Here is a 6,000-nt window from a genome sequence, read left to right on the forward strand (position 1 = left end):
TGAAACTTTGAAGGAATATTCACACATTCAAATAAAGTTTATGACATTTACCAAAATGTTCATACAGATATAAAAATGCTCAAATTACCATTAAAATATATATTCCAATGCATATTTGGAAAAAAAAATGTTGAACATATACTAAAACAATTGTTCAAACATGAGAAAAAAATGTATATCATGTATTTGAAAAATGTTCAACGTGTATAAAAAAATGGTCATGTGTACACTAAAAAAAATGCATATCATGGACTTTTGTTAACAAAGAAAACCAACAAGAGACGCTAAAGAAACAAAAATAAAAGCGAAGACAAACGAAGTAAACCAGGAAAAGCAAAGTGTAATGAAGAAAAAGGGAACACCAGAGAAAACCCGTGAAAGAACGAAGAAAACCGAAATATAACTAAGAAAAAAATAAGAACCAAAGAAACCCGATGAAGAAATAAAAGCAAAAAAAAAAGGAAATAACCCGTTGAGCGTGATATAGCTCCCGTGTAAACATAGGCTGGTGATCAACGGCTGAATAAATTTGTTTTCTTCCAGTGCAAGTGCAGCACGTATTTGCTTTAGAAAGGGTGCAGTAGGTGCTGTGCTATACACATATTTCCAGCGGTGGAGCATATAGGAGATATAGCAAATGATACTAGTTCTAGGTTCTTGTTACTCCACGGCTCACACGCACCATGGCATGATTACAGATCAAAACAAGAAGCCAGGCCAGCAGATCGACAAGCAAGAGCGACTCAACGGATCTAAAGAAGTCGAGTAGAAGAACACACCACACAGAGTACACCACTCATCACACTAACCATCATGACTTTCCCCCATATCCCGTCATCCATGCAGCTACGCTACCCACACACGGCCCCGGACGGCAGATGACATGCCATCATGCATTCATGCGTCCCTTACGTAGGTACGTACGCGCATGGCGTGTCCCATCGATCTCGCCTCACTCATCGATGATCCGCGGCCTCGGGGCGCGCGTGCAGACGCCGGCCGCTGCACGCGCAGGCCCGGCGCACGCGGCCGGCGGAGCCGAGCTGACTAAAACCGGCCGGCGAGATCGATCGCCATCATCAGTGCACCTTTCTGCGCGCCGCTGCTAGGCTCATCAATGATGCCGCTCCGGCCTCGGCCTCGGCCACCGTCCCGAGAAGGGAGAAAAGCCGCGGTAGCTTTTTGGATCGAGTATCAGCTAGTACTAATCCATGTGGCTCCGTCTGATTACTGGCATAAACTACTGTGGCATACAGCCATGCTCTGTCAGAGACTAATCTCGATCGATAGCAGTGGCAGAGGACGAGGCACCCGGCTGAACCTGCTGCTGCTCTGCACATTTTTGAACGGCAGCTGTGGGGACTTCACCTTCTGCATGCAAACTGACACAAACGGCCGTGGTTGACCCTTACTCCCAGTACATTGTTTTCAGCTAGATAGGTTAGGCATAGGTTCAGATTCGGAGCCATCTATTCACCGTGCACTAACATGTTGGAGATGCCTATGCAACCTATGCCTGGTGAATAGATCATTCCACCTTTGCAAAAGTGAAACGTAGTACATGGATATTCATTTCCATACGTGACAGTAACACTGATATTTTCCAACTCCCAGTACAGGCAACCTAGCTTTATACTCAACTCACAGCACAAACAAAGACGAGGAGAGACTGAAAAAGAAATAGACACGTACTACGTTAACTGCACATCGAGAGCCAGTGCTTCGATCTATCTTGTTCGATCACAGTGCCAAATCTGACAAGTCGAGCCTTTTCGACCTTGGATTAACGCGTCCACTCTAATCGAAATCAAGTCATCAGCTGTTGTGGCCTAAGGCTGATCACAATGGGGAGGAACTTAGGAGTAACATCACACACTTCAATACAACTTTGCTTATGTGTCACATATTTAATGAAGAGAGAGGTGCTTGTGGTAACTAGCTAAGTTACCGGAACATCACACACTCCAAGAAACAATGAGTCTATAACCTAATAAATACATTGTTGCATGACACTATATAGATGTTCCTACCCACTGTGGAGGTAGTAACATAGTCTAGGAAAGTGTGTAAGTTACTAGACTATGTTCTTGCCCATTGTGACCAGCCTAAGCCATCCACATCATGGTGCCGGCCGGGCTTCAACTTGAATATCATACTGGCCGGTGCCATCAATCGGTCAGCGGATGGCTGTCCCTGATCACCCGTTTCGCGACGATCCTATTCGACGGCCGAGATTCTGGCACATCCTAATGATGACGATGTGTCTATATATCATTGCCCGTCATGGTTGTGTAGTATCCTGCAGAAAAATCTTTTTCTGCAGGTGGTTGCCGCAAGTTCGTGGGGGCATATCAGATCGGCGATCAACAAGGAAGACCACATGCACATGGACATGGACACCGGCAGGGCGATCGATGTGGCCGATCAGTTTCCCGTCGATCGGACAGTGCGCAATGTACTGATGTGGTGGTGGTGGTGGTGGTGGTGGTGGTGCAGGGACATGCGGGTGATGATGGTCTCGACATAGAAGAACATGCATGCATGCATGCATTGCGTTTGAGTTGACGTGAGTGCTGGAGCTGATGCGAGGAGTCTGATAATTAAGCAGTGTGCTAGCTGCTCATGTTCTTCTGTCAGTTCCATCAAGCGATGGATTTGCAGTGTGACTGGTCAAATATACTAAGGCAAAACGGGGGCGGCTAGCTCGTTGAGGATGGAATAAGGTTCTCCTCGCCAAGCCTCCGTTCCGGCGGTGGCTCTTGTGTCGTCGGAGGACGTGTGGAGGTGTGTCTCTGGCGAATCTTGCGGGATTCGATTAGTGTTTGTCTTCGGTGGATATGCTTGGCTCCGATGTTCGCTCTTTCGTCTACTTCTGTGTATCTACATGTTGGATTCTTTCGTTCTACATTTTTCTCATCGGCGATGGTTGTTGTTCTTGTGCGATGGTCCTTTAGGGCCTTAGCACGATAACTTTCTGATTGTATACTATAACATGGTTTTTCCGGCTCCGGTGAGTGAGGGCTCATGACAATGGCGTGTCATCGGCTCGCTCCAGTGCTTAGTGCTTCTAATCGTTGCTAGGTGGTCTTTTTTGCAGATATGGGTATAACTTTGATTCCTTCTGGTGTAATTTTTAATGTCATGAATGTTTGATAAATAGATGAAAAAGTTGTCATAAAATAATCAAACTTGCATCGTTTGGAATTTTGAGAACAAAACTAAACTCAGTAATAGATGTGGGTCCCAGTGTTTTTCCTAAGTTTTGGGACGACCTTGACTTTCTGCATGATCGGACTAGTAAATTTTATATTTTTTTTGTTATACACAACTGCAACGATTGCTTGACATTATTTTTTTACATAAAGGCAATTTTTTTGCCTCATTCATTAATTAAGAAGTAGAGTTACATGGTTAATTAGTGAAAAACCGGGTGAAAACTGTGACAATGGCCACACGGGCAACCACGAGCAATCTGCTTACCCACACGAATACACACACACACACCGTCGAGAAGAAAGTACCATCAAATTGTCATCAAGCATCATCGTCCCAACTCCTCCACGAGCCAGCAACTTCGACTTCACACATGCAGTGCGGATTGTGTAAGCTAAGCTCTAGCTAGCTATGATAATATCAGATTAATCAAGTGAGATACTGCATCACACATGCTTTACAATTTATGCTTTTTAAGGAAGCTATTGTTGACGCAGAGACCTCTTATTAAGCAATTGGTGGTGCCCAATGTAGTAATGCTTACCAGATCATCAATATGCAAACCACGTACGATATATCATATCTGTTCTGAATTTTGAAGAAAGTTTTCACTTTGCTGAGCTCATCAGCGAGGATTAGTAGCCAGTGGTGTTTTGTATCGAGTGGAAGCCTAGAAAAGCAAAACAACACTACTAGCTAATTGCGCAGCTATGCGACTAATAAGATATGGACCCGATGCCTTTTACACTTTTAATGATTAGATTACGAGAAGTTTATGTAAAGCACGAACCGATTTGCGTCGCTCTTGCCCCTGCCTTCCTCTGCTTTGTCCCACAAGCATGAGTATGTGGTGCCTTTTGCAAGCCAAATAGCTAGTTGTTTATAGGAAATAATGTATTTTTTTTAAAAAAAAGAGGATGCAATCTCGGCCTCTGCATCTGGGTGATGTATGCGGCCATTTTATTAATTATTCACAAAGACCTAAGAATGGATAAGATATGAAGAGTAAACCATAAGAATGGCCAAGAGTAAACCACGAGAAGTTTATGTAAAGCACGAACCAATTTGCGCCGCTCTTGCCCCCAGCTTCCTCTGCTTTACCCCCACACGCCTTTTGCAAGCCAAATAGCTAACTGTTTATAGGAGACAATTAAGATATAGCACAACATAAGAATGGCCAAGAAGAACTACTAGTTTTTCCCCCTAGGGAAACAAATTAAGGTGCACTCATGTCGAAGAAGGCTTGTGTTTCGGTTCCATCACTGATGCGGATGATTCTTGCTCAAACATTTGAAGCTTCAAATCAGGGATCTCTCCATCTTGATCTCGGTCTCTCCCCTCCACTCCTCACAATCATCATGTGTATGTTGCCGGTGTGGCACAACAGAGCTTTCCTACACCCATCAATCCTGTTTGCCCATACTTGTTACCCTTGTGTTTCAACCTTGTGCTGGACAAGATTCTCTGTGCATGGAGATGCATGCGCATGCAGATGAGTTGGGCATGCATGTTCCTCAGAAGAACTCAGCCTAGCTAGTGCATGGCTGTGCTGGAATAAGCAATTAAGAGCAGATAGTTCATGCTGCACAATTAATGGTTAATCAGACGAGCAATGATGAAAGAACAAATATATTAAGAAAGTGACGAGCAATGTTGAAGCTTACTCTGGAGCAGAAAGAGAAAGCTAGTGGTAACCAGAAGGAGCCCACAGTTTGACCAGATGACACCTGAACGAAAGTCCCACTCGAGCGATCGAATTCCTTTTTCCTACTACTAGTGACCGAGTAGTGAGTATGCATGCATGGGTAGTGCAGCATATGTCACACACATATCCTGTCACAAGAGTATATTCCACAACCTCGTGCAACCGATCGAGGCCGATCCGGTTGACGCACCATGCATGCAATGCATGGACGAAACAAATCACTTGAGGACGTGCCAAGACATCGCCAATTGGGTGGGTGTCCAACTGTCCATGCATGCATGGTCCAAGCCAAAGTGTTCCTAACTGCACACTCATGAACCCCACAAAAGGCACCCATGACCCACCTCCTCCTCTTGGGGTGAGTGGAAGCTTCACTACAACACACATAATACAGGTGATGCATGCGTGTGTGCCCGTCCGTGCTGTTGCAACGCTGTTGTAGCCCCAGCTCAATCCATCAACCTTCCAATACCAAATGCTGTTACAATATGTATACGTGCTCGCGTTGGGTCCCTTTGGTCCCCTTGTTTTGGGGTTGAGCCGCTAGCTTGTGGAGCCCACACTGCAGCTGTCGAGAAAGAGCTGATCATTCAGTTCGTTCGTTCGTGGCCTCTACAAAATTTTGATTTTGATTTCATGGGTCGCCGTGCACCGAACTGCGCATGCGCGTACATATATTCTAGTGCGGCGACGGCGACGAAGAACGACGATGGGTGGGCGCGATGCACGAGGACGGCGGACGGCGGTTGCGGCGTCTTTCGTTTGACCGGCCGGCGAGAGGAGACCTTGTACGTGTTACTGAATCATAGATGAGATGGGCTCGACATGCCCATGAATCGCCGGGGTGGCCGCCCCTTGAGACGCGCTTCGTGTATATTGTACTCCCTCCGTAAACTAATATAAGAGCGTTTAGAATACTAAAGTAGTGGTCTAAACGCTTTTATATTAGTTTACAGAGGAAGTACTCTACTGCACTGCCTCGCCGCGCACCGCCGGCATCAAGGTGTTTTGCGTGTTAGTTTAGTCGTCTCAAACGTACGGTGAAGAACACGGCCAAGAAAAGAGACGAAAGACGGCAGGGC

Source organism: Triticum aestivum, chromosome 4B (genome assembly GCF_018294505.1).
Source record: "Triticum aestivum cultivar Chinese Spring chromosome 4B, IWGSC CS RefSeq v2.1, whole genome shotgun sequence".
NCBI classification, from domain to species: Eukaryota; Viridiplantae; Streptophyta; class Magnoliopsida; order Poales; family Poaceae; genus Triticum; species Triticum aestivum.